This window comes from Dasypus novemcinctus, chromosome 17, assembly GCF_030445035.2.
Source record: "Dasypus novemcinctus isolate mDasNov1 chromosome 17, mDasNov1.1.hap2, whole genome shotgun sequence".
Classification (NCBI taxonomy): Eukaryota; Metazoa; Chordata; class Mammalia; order Cingulata; family Dasypodidae; genus Dasypus; species Dasypus novemcinctus.
In genome coordinates, this window is record NC_080689.1 from 14,363,824 (window position 1) to 14,380,993 (window position 17,170).

Genomic DNA, 17,170 nt, shown 5'->3' on the forward strand with positions numbered 1-17,170 from the left:
ATGATCCAGGAAACTAGGACAAAACATCTCCTAGCATCCCCCTTGAGGATTCCTGAAAACGGGACCTCAACTTCAGGTTCCAGGGACTTGGAATTTAGTGGAATATCAGGTCACCAACCTGCTTCTGGACAACCAGGAAAACTATAATCATTCACATAGCACTTCCTAAGGCCATATCCCTCACTGCTCTTAGGGACCATGGGGAATACCCTGCTTAGATCTGTGTTCCAGAAGCAGACCCTGAAATGAGGAGTTATCTGTATATGTAATTTATGTAAAAAGATCCCGCCAGGAGAGAATCATCAGGGAATGTGGGAAACAGGATAGGAAGGGGAAGAAGCCAAGCAAGGATAAAATTTTAAGCAAAACACACAGGCTCAGGCTGAACTTTCAGGGGAAATTTCAGGAAAAATTAAGCCTTAGTGCTTTCATGTTCCTACACAGGTCAGTCATTTCCTGTGGGATGCTCAAGGGAGATGCCAATTCCAAGGGATTTGTGCTCTCAAAGGCTCTGGGAAAAAGTATTCCAGCAGTCCAAGGGTAGTTCTCTAAAGGTACAAACACAGACCTTTAGAGGGAAGCACAGAGAAGCTGAGAGATGAGCCCAGAGAGTTTGTAATAGGAATCCAAGAGAATCTGGGCTAGTCAAAATAACATGCTCCATCTCCAGAGGGCTTTAGTAAGGAAAACCCCACTTCTCACTCCAACTCAAAAACCTGTGTTTGAGTTGAGCATCAGCACTGTTTGTGTGCCACCAAGAACCTGAGCCCTGTGTTATTGTGTATTTTCATTCTGAAACAGGAAGCTGGGTAGTCAGGTGAATATAGAGGGAAGAAACGGGGAGGACTGCTAACAGTGAGGAAAAGCAGTAGCAGCACATGTGGGACTCATGTGCCAGGTCAGAATTGTGAGCTCCTCCTTGATTTACGACCAAAGCTGTGAGGGCTTTCAGTCATGGGGGGAAATACACCTTCTCATTCACCATACCTGCTGCCCTGTCACATGGAAGGGAGTGAGTCAATCAGGAGGGACCACCTAGAACCTGAGATACGGCATCCTATCCTCTGCCATGGAGCAGGAGGCAGGGGCCCCAGCCACTGGGGGTCCTGGGAGAGGCTGTCTCCTACTCAGGGCCACGGGCCCCACCATAAACTAGAGGGTGCAGAGTCAAGAGTCGAGTCTCAGATGGGGAGTGAGATGAAGCAACCAGACCAAATGCCTGGTGAGAGACCTAGGACCAAATTACAAAGCTGAAAGAGCAAAGTGACAGGGAAGGAAAACAAGGAAGAAAAGGGCAAGTGAGCAATCAGAAAAGATTTCTGGGTAAATGCCTGAACCCTGTGTTATGATGATGGCAAAATTCATACACAGAGTGGCTTCACTAAAACAAAATGGACAAAAGGCTGGTTTATCTTCTAGATATATATTAAATAAATCTTTGCTAATCTCTGAGAGAAGGCAAAAATACAAAAATTCTTGACATTGAAAAAATAATTCTCTGACTGCAAAAATAAAATTTTAAATATGTACTATACAAAATGACCACGTAAAGGCAAGCAGATCTAGGAATCTCCAAAGAAGACACCAAAGTGTCCCTCAAAAGAAAGAATCAGATTAAGACAGAATCTTTTTTGTGACCAGAGATCACAAAAGAGTCCTTCCATGGTAGAATATCCCTAACTCCTTATGTCTCCTCCTTCACCCCACTATGACCATACTGGGGTCTAGACTTGCTGCTAATAGTAGAGAAAGACATGGTGCTCAATGGGGAGAACCAAAGCCAACCAATTGCTGTCCCCTAAATACAGGCCTTAGCATGGGAAGGATCAAGAAATGTCTTATCTCTGAATGAAAACTGAAGCAATGATCCAAAATTAAAATCTTGGATTTATATCATATAATTAGAGAATCACCACTGCTCTTGCTTAAATTACCAAGAGTACATTCTTTTGAGTAATAGTGGGCAAATAAGTCATGGGAACTCACCAAGATTCCATCCAGCACTGGGGGAAGATCACCTCCACTTTAAAAAAAAAAAAAATTCTGAAGGAGCTGGAAGAGGCAGATTGGGTTTTGATCACATCCAAAAAGGGTATGCCTACCACACAGTGACATAATCCCATTCTCGTCAATGACCACGGATAAAAATGACAGGTAAACTTTAGTATGTAGTTTTTTTTAAGGTATAAACAAAGCACATTTAATACAGAAATATAGGAAATACAGAACACATTGTTTTGTATTATGCTGCCTTGCTATATTACCAGTATTTCTCCATTATTCAGTGTTCTAAAATGTGTATAACTTTCTCCTGAAAACACATTATACATTACTTAGTAATTTAAGAAAGCCTAAAAGTCTGTTAGTACTATCCAAAGACCTGGTGAGTTACAGTCCTATGGTGACTTTTCTCTAGCTTAGAAGGGTAAAATTATCCTTACATAACTTGATGACAGCAAGGACAATGAAACTTACACAGGAAGTCCCAAAACTGATTGTACTTCAGAGTTGTACTTTCAGTGTTTTGAAACATGAAAGACATTTTTCTAAGAAACAATGTTGTAAATGAGTACTAGATTCCCAAAATTAGGACGGAAACCTACATTTAAAACATAATGTAGCAGAAACACTACACATTTTCAACTAGCCAAAGGTATAATAAATACTATTGCAAAACTAATTATATATAAACAGGAGATAATTACATATTTTGAGTGTTGGTGCCTTGGGACACAAAGCTGATTTAGTTAGGGGAAATAATAAGTGGAGTTGAATCTTATATGGAGAGTTTGAGACTTGTAGGTATTTTTTTTGGAGCTTTAAAAGTTTATGTCAGTAATTCTTAAAATTACTTCTAAGTTCACAGCTCAGGACTTCTCTTTCCCCTAAGAATGCCACAACTCCATTCCTATACCCATAAGCCATGGTTGGAGAAGAACTAGAGCCAAATGAAAGGGAAAGGAGAACAAGAAAGATAGGAAAATATTAGAGAGACAGGGTAAAAAAAAGATTTCATTTGATTTTCCCTAGGTGACTGAGCAAGAAAGAAACAAGAAAAATAAAGGGGAGTTTCAAGCAAATGAACATAGCTAAATGAGAAAAAAATTAAAAGGTCTGTAAATGGGATTATGTGAATTGTGGGAGGTCAAAAGCAGGAGCAGAAAGAACAGGAGAGAATGTGCTAGGACAGAGCTGACCTCTGCTCATAGTCCAATAAGCAACATCCAGAAAGTAGTTAAACATTAGGTATTTTGCCCAGCTAGTCCAGGGGCTAGCTGTGCAGTAGCAATTCTGAATGATTGGTATTAGCCTCCTACTCCCACCATTCCACTTGAACACAGTATCTGTTTGACAAATTCAAGAATTACAAAGTCTCCCCCAGGCACTTGCACCTTTGCTTTCCCAAAGGGAAGAGGAGGAATGTTGCCTGAATCATTCTGAGTGTTGCTCAGAGGAGAGACTTTGCTCCCACTGCTCTTCAGATCCAACTTAATTGGCAAATAGACACTTTGTGCCAACGGCAAATGACACCTTGGTGACAACCCAGTTGTAAACCATGATCATATCTCTATAAAACTTTTCACAGGGGAAATGATAAATTTTGGTCCTCCAGGTGGTGAGAAGCTGCTCTACAGAAGTACCCCTAACTCTAAAGTAAGAACTCTTTACCAAATTCTCAGAACCTACTCAGAAGTTTCCAACAAAGAGGAAAATAAATATGGAGGATCCTTACAGTGGAAACCAGGGCCTGGACCAAAGGTAAGCGAAAGAGCCTAGTGCACAAAATTGCATGAGGCACTCCATTCTCAAGGATCATAAGACCCCTCCTTAAAGTTTGCACCTAGTCCCCTCATTCACCTCACCCTACTCCCAGTCCCGGTGTTAACTAAAGTTTTCATTTGTTCGTTTATTCATTCACTTATTCAATAAATATATTAATCAATCATATTGAATAGGTAAATAATGAATGTCTAGGAAAATGACATAGTAATGATAGGTTTAAAGATTAGAAATGGAATACATAATAATTCAGAAAAATTATTTTTTATAAATTATTATTATTAGAGTGGCTCAAATGTGGCCACTCTCTAAGTCAAACTCAGCATGTAAATGCAATACCTTCCCCCTAACATGGGACATGACTCCCAGGGATGAACTTCCCTGATGCTGAGGGATTGCAACCAAGCACCAGCTGGTGATGCAACTAGAAAAGAAACTTTGAATAGAAGGGGGAAATGGTAAAGACAAATGAGTTTATATGGCTAAGAGAATTCAAAATGAGTGTGGAGGTCATCAGAGGGGTCATGCTTATGTATATCTCAGCAGGATCTCAGAGACAGACAAAGTAGATACATCCCCAGGTACTGGTACTCCTGAGAACTATGGAGACACCCAAGTCCTACAGTCATGACAGATGACTATGGAATTCAGTGCCCTGCCAGTGGGCCTGACTTTGGAATTTGTGCTCCTGAGTGTGATGGAGTTGGACTCAGATGTGACCTCATTACGCATGCCTCTTCTGTCACTTTTCCTGAACCTGTAGTTGGCACTGGGGTTGGTATATGTGATGTGGGCTATGGGTGGAAGGCTCTTTGTCTCTTCAGAGATAACTAAGTTGTTTGACTTGTGGGTGTGAAACGGTAAGAGGCTGCAGTCCTGCTCTTAGGGACCAGCAGGCTCCAGTCCCAGGAAATGTTTAACAAAGCAAGGGCTATAAACTTTAAGTATTTAGGGAAAATGCAAAAACCAAGGCTTATCTAAAATGTCTGGAGTCCTTGCTAAAAGCTTACCTAAGATGTGAAAGAGATATATGCTAATTGAAGCCTATTGAGAACTGAAACAAAGGGACCATTTGGCCTTTCCTCTCTGTATAAAAGACGTTTGAAAATCTTGTTCGGGGCTCGGGATTCAAACAGAAAGCTCCCGAGTCCGGCCGGCCGTCAATAAACCATTTTTCCTTCTCAAAATCATTCCTGAGTCCTGGCCTCTCTATACTCAAATAATTGAACTTCTCTTAAATTCCACAACATATGCTCAGGAGACTTGAATCTCTGGACTGTCTCTGTGCCACCTGCGCCCTGAGCTTCAGCAGATTTGCAACACCTACTCTCAGCTTTGTTGGACTTGCCCAAGTCAGATAATAGGGAGGTGAGGATGGTCAACTGCCACACCAGGGAACTGAGAGAGTCTACAGCTGCAAGTAGGAGAATACCATCCATCAGCAATGAGGATCTAAGGCCCCTCTCGATTTAGAGGTGGAGTGGTCATTGCCATCCCTGTGTCCTCAGGATGGAAGAATAAAATATTGATTAGAGTGGACATACTAGTTTTCTAAAATAGAAGTATTATGACTCGAGCAATGGAAGAAACTATATCATTGATATGGAGACAGTGGTCACAGGGGTTACTAAAGGCAAGGAGAGGGAAAAAGAGGTGTGATATTGGGACATTCCTGAGACTCGGAGTTGTCCTCAATGATATTGCAGGGATAGATGCAGGGCATTATATATCCTGCCATAACCCCCTGAATGGACTGGGTGAGAGTGTAAACTGCAACATAAACTATAATCCATGCTGTGTAGCAGTGCTCAAAAATGTGCCCATCAAAGGCAATGAATGTACCACACTAATGAAAGAAGTTGTCAATGTGGGAGGAGTGGGGGTTATAGGGAGTGGGATATATGGGAACCTTTTTATTTTTTTAATGTAACATTTTGTTTGATCAATGTATCTTTAAAAGAAAAAAACAAAGAATGTCTATTCACTGAGTTCATAAATATAGCCTTCCTGACTGGAGATGTGTTCATAAAAAATGCTAAAGATAGATATTAGAACTATCCCCACCTAAGTCCCCCATTTTACGGCTAAGAAACTGTTGTTTAAAAAAGCGCATGGTAGTTCTCAATGGAGATTACTTAAGCGCGAACCTCAGGGAAGGCTTAGAGGAAAAGATGGCTCAGAAGCTGAATATGTGAGTCTATGGAAATGAATTAAGAGCATTTTTGGCAGGGAGAACAGCAGGAGCAAAATAGGGAGGCCAGAAACTGTGAGTAGTATACATGGGACAGTAACCCAGTTCAGTGGGCCTGTAGGATCTGTGATAGGGGCTGTAGCAGTTAGGTATTTTTATGAATTCCAAAAATAGATATTGGATTCTCTTTGTAAACTGGCCTGTTGCTCTGGGTTATTAGATTGTATTGGAGTTAGACGTTTCATGATTATTTGATTGAATTATGAATACAGCTTTGATTGGGCCATGTCAGTAGGACAATGAGTCCCAGTTCCCATGGAGGGCAGGGACTCCCTGAGGAAACAACATGGCACAGGAGAAAGTTGTAGTTTTAATGCTGGAGCCCCAGGGAGAAAATACACAGAGAAGCAGCAAAGAGGAAAGAGAGGAGGCTCCATTATACATGGCAGAGGCTCCGGGAAGAGATGGAGCCATTTACCTGACAGTTTACAGCTGGCCTTGTGGAGAGAGCAGAGCAGCTGAGCTGGGAGAGAAATAAGCCCTGGAAGACAAGACATATGGCAGGGCTCAAATGATATTGGATGAAGCTGGGAACACAGGGCTTTATGAGGAAATGGAAGCCTGAATCCTTGCAGGTGTCAGGAGCCATCTTGCTCCAGTGAGGGGCAACAGAATTTAGTGACGGAATTAACTAACTCTTTATGGCCTGGTAACTGTAAGCTTCTATGCAAAATAAATACCCTTTATAAAACCTAACATATTAATGGTATTTTGCATCAGCTCCCCTTGGCTGACTAAGACAGTACATGTGGTAATATTAAAGATGGCCTTGCATTCCAAGCAAAAGCATTCAAACTTTAGTCCATAAATAAGCAGGAGATAACTTGATTCTACCTGAGATTATTCTGTGTGCTGTACATAAGATACTTGAAAGGGAACAAAACAGAGTTAAAGGGCCTGTTAGAAAGTTCTGCAACATTCCAGTTCATCAGCTCTGAACGTGGAGAAAGCAGATAGGAGCATTAGTTACAGCAAATTCTAAGCTATGGGTTTGCTTGCTATTTATAGTTGTACTCAGGAAATATATGTTCAATTAATACATGACGTTATTAAATAGGCAAAAGAATTTCAAAGCAATGCTTCAGGATAGAGCTATAGATGTGGCTAGAGATGAGGAAAGGTGACCGAGAACAGGAGCCCAAAAGACATTAACAGAGGGGAGAGGTGGAATATGAGTCATAACTAAGAATTTATATCAGTCATATAGAGTTGAAGTTGAATTCATTGTAATAGGTAAAATATGAAAAGGAAAAGAGCAGAAACAACACAAATCGATTGATAGAAAAATCTTGAGAACTAGAGCAAGAAGAGCTATCTCAGAGGAAGGCATAGATGAAGTACCAGAGTACAGAGTCAAGGAAGATAAGGCAAGCTTTTGGTAGGAAGACCAGCTGGGATGCATAACTCACCATGAAATAAGGAAAGAAAACCTCAGAGTTACAAACAAGATTGGAAGTTGGCAGAACTGTAGCAGTTCAGAATTTCTTTAACACAATGATCATTTTGGTTTCTCAGGTAGCCAAGGACACTGGGGAATATAAATTTCCTCTGTGAAATTACATCCTTGGTAAAACAAGGAAAGGTCTAGATAAATACACAACTACACTCTAGACATTTTGGTCCTATCCACTTGCATGTAGGTTTGGGTGGAAGCTGAATACAGTTTGAGAAGAAGAAAATATAAACCAGCATTTTAGAGCACTTTTTACATGTTAGGTGGGGTGTTTTTATTAATGTTGTTGTATTTAATCTGACAACATAAGTTGGAGACATTACTATCACCTGTGTTTTATGGATGTAAAAAGTAAATCTGATGTAGGCCAAGCAGCCAGGAAAAAGAAGGAGATAACCAAGGATCAGAAGCCAATTTGGAGTTAAATGAATGGAATCCTAGAGCCAACTTTACGTTTACCAACATTCCAACCCAAGTTAGCTTTCACTGCAAGCCAGGCAAGTCCCGAGGAGCAGGCAAGTCAGGCTCTACCTGTAGAAGTCCTTTCATCAATGTGTACAGAACACCATTTGGTACACGGAAGAAGAAGGAAGAGAAGTTAATTCTGGTAACTTTGGTCTCTGTGTGTTCCTTCACACAGCTCTCATTTTTGTGTAAACCGAGGGAAGCTGAAATGTGCAAAGAGGTCAAAGCCAAAGTTGAGTAATCATTTATAATTCTTCTTCCAATTCACCACGCCTTTAGTAAAAGCCTCCAGAGTGCCCTGTTAAGTGCTTAATGAACTCAACTGCCCCTAACACAGTGATAGTTGGAGTTTCTGCGATTCTCATACCAAGCAAGGGAATGCTGCTCTGCCCTTTAGAAGGCACTTTCCAGATTCATTGAACCTTGGGCAGGTTTTTGGGCTTCTGATTTTCACTGGAATTTGAAGGTAAGTGTATTAAAAGAAATGCTATTTAATTAACTCATTTTATCTTTAATATAGTGAGGTAGGTACAGAGGATTTAAAAGTATATAAATAGAACTGATTGAATTAAGCTAGATTTGAAATTATTATCTTAAGGAGCCTAAAAATAAAACATCAGAAATTTGAAACTAATAGACCCACCCTAACAATGTTAGAACTAAACATTCAGAACACAGAGGTAAAAATCTTAAAAAGCAGGGGTTCTTAACATTTGTGTTCCACAGACACCTTTGCAGTCAGGGCAAATGAATACTACTGTAATTTATTTATTTCATACACTCATGAGAGAAGGAATTGCTGGATTTCATTAAGAGGTCAGAGAAGATAGAGATGATAAGTTGAGTTTTTTCAATTCAAGCTAACAGAACCAGTGAAATCTTTCCATGGACCCCTTCAGGGTCTGAAGATCCCTAGTTGTGAACCCCTGTCCTATTCCTCCACATCCTTTCCAACAATTGCAGTCCTCTGATTTTTTAATAGCCTCCAGTATAACAGGTATAAGACGATATCTTATTGTAGTTTTGATTTGCATTTCCCTAAGAGCTAGTGGTGTTGAGCTACTTTTTATGAGCTTTTTAGCCATTTGTATTTCTTCTTTGGAGAAATGTCTATTCAAACCAGATGCCCATTTTTAAAATAGGTTATTTGCTTTTTTTATTTTCAAGGTATAGGATTTCTTTACATATGCTGGATATTAGGCCCCTATCACATATATGGTAACCAAATATTTTCTCCACTGAGTAGCCTGTCTTTTCATCTTCTTGACAAACTCCTTTGAGGTGCAAAAACTTTTAATTTTGAGGAGATACCATTTATTTATTTTTTCTTTCATTCCTCATGCTTTTAGCATAAAATTCATGAAACCATTTCCTAATACAAGATCCTGTAGATACTTCCTTACATTATCTTCCAAGGTCTTTATGGCCATGGCTTTTATATTTAGACCTTTTATCCCTTGAGTTGATTTTTGTATAAGATGTGAGATGGTGTTCCTCTCTCATTCTTTTGGATATGGATATCGAGTTCTCCAAGCACCATTTGTTGTAAGGCCATCCCCTCCTAGATGAATGCATTTGGGGCCTTGTTGTATATTAGTTGTCTGTATATGCAAGGATCTATTTCAGAACTCTCAATTTGGTTCCATTGGTCTGTATGTCTATTCTTGTGCCAATACCATGCAGGTTTTTTTTTTAGTTTTGTTTATGTCATATTTTTCTTTTTTTTTAATTATTTATTTTTTTTTTTAAATTACATTAAAAAAATATGAGGTCCCATTCAACCCCACCGCCCCCACCCCCCACTCCCCCCACAGCAACACTCTCTCCCATCATCGTGACACATCCATTGCACCTGGTAAGTACATCTCTGAGCATCACTGCACCCCATAGTCAATGGTCCACATCATAGCCCACACTCTCCCACGTTCCATCCAGTGGGCCCTGGGGGGATCTACAATGTCCCGTAATTGTCCGTGAAGCACCACCCAGGACATCTCCTCATCCCGAAAACGCCTCCACATCTCATCTCTTCCTCCCATTCCCCAAACCCAGCAGCCACCATGGCTACCCTTCCCTCACCCATTCCACATTTTCTCTGTGGACATTGGATTGGTTGTGTCCATTGCACATCTATGTCAAGTGGGGGCTTAGATTCCACATGGATACTGGATGCACTCCTCCTGCTTTCAGTTGTAGACACTCTAGGCTCCATGGTGTGGTGGCTGACCTTCTTCAACTCGATGTTAGCTGAGTCGGGTAAGTCCAATAAATCAAAGTGTAGGAGCTGAAGTCTGTTGAGGCTCTGGGCCTGGGTGTCATATTATCAGTCCAGAGATTCAAATCCCCTAAAGATATCTAAAACCCCAGCACCAACTACAATTCCAATAAAGTAGCATGCAAGTCTTGTGAAAAGAGATCCCCTCTGAGTCCAATTCCATCACGCAGAAACACCAGCTCCAAAGAAGGGCCATCTGCCATGGCAGTGAACCCCATCTGCCATGACCATAGAACCCGTGGGTCTCTTTATTCCTCAAAAGAACCAATACCTGGGGTTGTATCTACTTTATCTGTCTCTCAGACTCTGCTCAGTTGTGCATAAGAATACCATGCAGTTTTGACCACTGTAGCTTTGTAGTGTGTTTTAAATTCAGGTTGTATGTTTCATCTGATTTCATTTTTCTTTCTCAATGTGTCCTTGGCTATCCAGGTCCTCTTGCCTTTCCAAAATAATTCCAGAGTTAATTTTTCCAATTTAGTGAAAAAATGCTGTGATGATTTTTCTTGAGATTGCATTAAATCGTTAGATCAGTTTGTGTTGCATAGACACCTTAATAGTGTAGAATGGTGCAGCCACTGTGGACAACAGTTTGGTGGTTACTCAGACAAAAACTATAGAACTTCTGTATGATCCAGCAATTCCATGGCTGGGTACATAGCCAGAAGAACAGAAAGCAAGGACAACAGATATATGTACACCAGTATTCAAAGCAGCATTTTTCACTATTGCCAAAAGTTGGAATCAGCCCAAATGCCCTTCAACAGATGAATGGATAAACAAATTGTGGTATATACACACAATGGAATAATACTCAGCAGTAAGAGGAAGATTATTAGCACACACGAAAATGTGGATGAATTTTGAGGCCCTTATATTGAGTGAAGCAAGCCAGGCACTAAGGAAAAAATATTACATGACATCACTGATATGAATTCAGCAAATTGTGCAGACTCACAGAGCTAGACTCTAGAAGATAAGTTTACTGGAAATAAAAAGGAGAAGAAGGTTGTGAGCCAATACTCACATATATGATAAGGTGGAGGTGTGGAGGTGGACAGTGGAGGGGCATGACAGGGTTGTAATAATACCTTTGGGTTGGGTAGTGATGATTTGTCAGTGGGGTGGGGTGGGGAGGGTGGGTTGCACTGTCCATGGAACTGTGGGGAGGGTTGGGGAAAGAAGGAGTTGTACACTGGGGATTGGTGGGTACATGTCTGAAACTGCAATGCTAGGAATGCTCATTTGCTATAAGGCAAGTGAGTGTTGCTGGTTTGGGGCGTGGGATGTGGGGGGTCATTCAGGGCAGGGAACACCTGGGACAGGCTTCTAAGGAGTATGTGAAGGTTCATCTTGCCATAGTTTGTTATATCAAATATGGAGACCCACATAATGAGCATCAAGGTGGTGGATTCCCATCCTGAGGAAGCCCACTGTGTTCTCAGATAGAGGGCCTGGTGTCTCTCAAGAGCATGGGCAGTACCTAATGGGAGAGGGCCAACCACTGTGTCAAGCCCTCAGAGTTGTTGCAAGTAACTATAAATCATGTCCTTCAAGGAGTGAAGTCAGATGGTTACCATGGGTCCCAAGAGAAGGGGAGGGAGGAATAGAAAAGATGGAACAGAAGGCATTTTGTGGGAGATGGAAGTGTTCTACATGATCTTGCTATGATGGATATGGGCCATGATGAATTGCATCAAAATTTATAGAAGTGTAGTTTCCAAAATAGAAACTATAATATAAACCATTTACCATAGTTGGTACCTATGTTTCAATATTTGTACATCAGTTGTTACAAATGTACCATCCACATATAAAATGTTATTAATAGGGAAAGGGAGAAAGGGGAAGGATGTTGAGTATATGGGAGGTCTCTGTATTCGGTAATGCAGTACATGACTTTTCTGTAATCTAAAACTTCTTGGAGGACAAAATGAAAAAAAAAAGGGAGACACTGGGTGAATAAGTGGAAGAAAATGTCACTGTACATATAGGACAACAGATCTTACAGTGATGAAAGGAAAAATGTCAAAAATTTTTTTATTTATTTTCATTATTTTTATTATCCATGTTTTATTATACATATTTATTTATTTTATTGTATTGTATTTTAGTTCATATTTTTAAAACTATCATTATTATTTCATGTTCTTATTAGTTTTATTTGACTGTATTATTGGCTTCATTTATGTAGACGTTTGGAATCACAGAAGGGTTGCAAATATGGCAGGGGAAAATCATTGATACTGGGTATCACTGACATTGGATACATGGGAGGAAGCTCACTGGGCACACATATAAGTCATGTAAATGTGTACAAATGTTCATGGGGCATTCACCATGGGTGGAGATTCACACAATAACCGAAGGAATATCAAATTCCCATCCTAGGGAGCCCTGCCCCATTCTCTATTGGACTGACAAAAATCCCCCAAGTACAGGGACAATGACTAGCAAAGGAGGAATGGTCCATTTATAGGGCCTTAATATTGATGACTTTGCATATGAACCCTTACTCTTGAAATTGAAACAGCCTAATATTATAGGGTGCCTAAGAGTTGCCACCTGGGAGCCTCCTTATTGCTCAAATGTGGTCTCTCTCAAAGCTAAACTTAGCATATAAATACTTTACATTCCCCCAGAGTGGCACATGACTCCCAGGGATGAGCCTCCCTGGCATCAAGGGATTACTACCAAGCACAACTAGCAATGCAACTGGAAAAAGACCTTGATCAAAAGGGAGCAAAGGTAAACACAAATGAGTTTAAATGGCTAAGAGACTTTAAAGTGAGTTGGGAGGTTTTTCCAGAGGTTATGCTTATGCACATCTCAGCAGGATCTCTTTGACTGTCCAAGTAGATACTAACACCAAATAGTGGGCTCCCGAGGACTCTGGAGACATCCAGACACTATAGTCAGGGCAGGTAGCTCAGAAGTTTGGTGCCTTGCCAGCAGGCCCTACTTTGGAATTTGTGCTCCCCAGAGTGACAGAGTTGGACTCAGTTGTTGTTTCCCTACACATGGATCTTCTGTTCTTCAATTTGAACCTATAATTAGTACTAGAGTTGGAAGGTGTACATCCAAGAAACTTAAATCTTTGGGTTGTCCGTGCGCCAGTTGAGCCCTGAATCTCAACAGAGTCGCAACACCTACTCTCCAGTTCATTGGTTTCACCCAGGACAACTTAACATAGAGGTGAGAATGGATTACTACCATACTAAGGATCTGAGAGAATCTACACAACTGCAAGCAACAGAGTCACACCCATTGGCCCTATGGGATCAAAGCCCCCTCTCAATTAGAGTTGGGTAGACATCACCATCCCAGAAAACCCAGGATTTAGGCACTGATGCTAAATGCCTACTGTTGCTAAATGTCTATATTTCTTAGTTCAGTACAATTCTATAATTCATTTTTCATGTATTTGTTAGAATAATTCTATAAAGAAACATTCCTTCATCTAATATTTGATTTTTCAGTGGTAGAGTTCATAGAAGAATTTCAAGATAAATGATTGATTCTTTCCTTTTATTTACCAGTTTTCAAAATAATTGGTTTCTAGTTTACAGCCAAAGGTATCCAAAGAGATTTTTGTATTTTATGCTATTTTCTATATGTTGTTTTTTGTTGCCACCATAACGAATTACCACAAATTTTGTAGCTAAAAGCAATGCAAATTTATTATCTCACACTTATAGAGATCAGAAGTCCAAAGCTGGTATATTGTGTAAAATTAATATGTTGGCAAGACCACATTCCTTACTGGAGAATCTGAGGAATAAACCACTTCCAAGCTCATGCTGGTTGTTGGCAGAATTCATTTTCATGGGGCTATAGGACTGAGGTCCCCATCTCCTTGCTGGCCTCCAGCAGGAAGCCATTCATTGCTTCTAGAGTCCATGCCTTGGCTCATGTACCTTTCATCTGCAAAGTTAGCAATAGCAGGTTACAGCCTTCTCATGCTTCCAATCTCTCCTGCCACTTCTTAAACTGTATTTCTCTGACTGACCTTTCTCCCTTTCTCTCCGGCTATTCAGTGCCCTTGTGATTTCACTGGACCCACCGACATAATCCAGGACAATCTCCTTATCTTAAGGTCCATAGCTTTAATTCCATCTTCAATTTCCAATGCTAAGTAATGTAGCCTATTCTCTAGTTCCAAAGTTTAAGGTGTGGACATCTTTGGGGGATATGGGGAGAGTAATTTTCCACTTACATAGCAGTTTGATATGGTTATGAATTTCAAAAATAGATATTGGATTATGTTTGTAATCTGGTCTGTACCTGGGAGTGATTAAGTTATGATTAGGGCTTTGATTGGGCCACATCATTAGGGCATTGAGTCCCCACCCCTTGGTGGGTGAGGACTCACACATAAAAGGTAAGGCAAAGGACAGATTGGAGGGTTTTTGATGTTGAAGTTTTGATGTTGGAGTTTGATGCTAAAGCCCCAGGAAGCAAGCACACAGAGGAAAGAGAAGCAAGCCCCAAGAAGAGAGGAACCCTGAAACCAGAGAGAACCAGGACCCTGGAAGAGAGGAACCCAGGAAGCCTGAACCCTCACAGACATCAGCAGCCATCTTGCTCCAACATGTGAAAATAGACTTTGGTGAGGGAAGTAACTTGTGCTTTATGTCCTGGTATCTGTAAGCTCCTAACCCAAATAAATACCCTTCATAAAAACCAACCAGTTTCTGGTATTTTGCATCAGCACCCCTTTAGCTGACTAATACAGAATTTGGTACTGAGGAGTGGGAAAGTGCTTTTGCAATTACCAAAATGCTGGAACAGATTTATAAATGGGTAAGGGGTATTTTTTGGAGAAATATGAGATGCTTGGAAGAAAAGACCTACAATGCTTTGAAGAGACTGTTGATAGCAATATGGATGCTGACGAGACTTTTTATGATGCCTTAGAAGTAAATGATGAAACTACTATTGGAACTGGGGGAAATATGATCCATGTTTTAAAGTTGCTGAGAACTTAGCATGATTAACTCCTGGTGTTTTATGGAAGGCAGAATTTGAAAATGGTGATCATGAGCATTTAGCTGAAGAAATTTCCAAAGCAAACTCTAGAGAATGCAACTTGGCTTCTGCTTGCATCTTATAGCAAAATGCTAGACAAGAGAGAGATGCTTAGGACTGAACTGTCGGACACAAAGAAAACAGAAACTAATTCTAAAAATTCCAAGCCTCTGGAAGTCAAGCTCCCAGATGAAAGTTACCCATTGGAGGACTTAACTAAACTTGGAACTTGCAAATCAGGATGGAAAATGCTGTTATCTTGGGAAGACTTGTGAAAAGTCTTACTGTCTGATGGCTTGGACACCTGCTTCTTGCAGGCTAAACCAACAAGGTTTCTGAGAGATCTGTATGAACAAAACCACTGTCAGCTTGGACTAAAAGGGACATGGAAAGGAGAAATGGAAGGAGAAACAGCTTGAAGAGGAAGACCATAGAAGCTGAGATCTGGAATTAAGACATCACCTTGGGCCAAAAGAGGAACCCCACCCATGTTTACAGAGAGGGTCAGTTTCGCCAGCAGTTGAAGAAGGTGAATGTTCCTGCATGATGTTCTGGGAGAGTTTTACTACCCCAAAGTACAGAGAGGGTGGAGCACATTCCTCCAGGATTAGGGCAGTAAGGTCAGAACCCCAAAGATCTGAGAGGGGTGGATCTATCCCCCATGGATTAGGGAAGTCCAAGTGATCAACTCATTTCTCTGAGAGGGTTGAACCTGTATGCCAAAGGTTAGGGGGAATGTTGTCTTCACATCACTATACTAGGGAGGTTAAGATTCTAACTCAGAGATTGGGTAAGGTGTGGCCATCACCTCAACACTCTTTGAAGGTGAGGTCTGGAGTTTTGTTGACACCCAGATGTTTAATGAGAGTGGAACAAAAAAAAAATGGTCGTTGGGAAAGCCTGTGGAAAGGGTGGGTTCCCATAAGGTGCCAAAGAGAAGAAACCATCATCTTAAGAATGACTCTCAGAATTTGAAATTGAACAGAGGATTCCCTGCAGGTCTGCCAAACTGTAAGGAAACCATGACTCCATTTCCCTCCCAATTTCTCCTTATTCTAATGAAAATATTTATCCTTTGTCTGTCCATTTGTGTATTGGAAGCAGATAAATTGCTTTGTAATTTCAGAGATCTACATCCAGGTGGGACTTTGTCTCAAGACAAATTGTAATTCTTTAAATTGATTGTGATCTGATATAGTACTTGTATTGTTACTGATTTAAGGGTTTTTTTTAATATTGTAATATCTTTTTGGAATTCAGAAGGTAGAGTGTAGCAGTTTGATATGGTTATGAATTCCAAAAATAGATATTGGGTTATGTTTGTAATCTGGTGTACCTGGACATGATTAAATTATGATTAGGGCTTTGACTGGGGCACATCATTAGGGCACAGATGAAAGGCATGGCAAAGGACAGAGTGGAGGGATTTGAATTGAAGTTTTGGTGTTGGAGTTTGACGCTGAAGCCTTAAGCTGGAGCCCTGAGAAGTGAGCACACAGAGGAAAGAGAAGCAAGCCCCAGGAGAAGAGGAACCCTGAGCCCAGGAAGAAGCAAGCCCTGGGAAGAGAGGAACCCTGAACCTAGAGAGAAGCAACACCCTGGAAGAAAGGAAACCAGGAAGCCTGAACCCCTGCAGATGTCGGCGGCCATCTTGCTCCATCACGTGAAAATAGACTTTGGTGAGGGAAGTAACTTATGCTTTATGGCCTGGTATATGTAAGCTCCTCCCCCAAATAAATGCCCTTTATGGAAACCAACCAATTTCTGATATCTTGCATCAGCATCCCTTTGGCTGACTAATACAACTAACCATGACATATGTTTGAAAAAGATAGAAATACATCAAAATATTAATAATAATTCCTGTATTGTGGAATTTTTTTCCTTATATGTTTACACTTTTTCCTATATTTTCTAC

At 40.6% G+C, this 17,170-nt stretch overlaps 1 protein-coding gene across 2 annotated transcripts in view; it reads left to right on the forward strand.

The window, feature by feature from the left end:
- Positions 1 to 3,682: 3,682 nt before the first annotated feature.
- LOC101435608 (sulfotransferase 1C1-like) overlaps positions 3,683 to 17,170 on the forward strand; it is a 43,988-nt gene continuing 30,500 nt past the window's right edge. The window contains exon 1 of one of the 2 annotated variants that reach the window (XM_012519616.3): positions 3,683 to 3,759. The gene's annotated coding sequence lies outside the window, so the exon portion shown is untranslated. Of the gene's footprint in view, positions 3,760 to 8,255; positions 8,416 to 17,170 lie in introns of those variants that run through there. The other variant, XM_004478412.3, reaches the window with a different exon arrangement.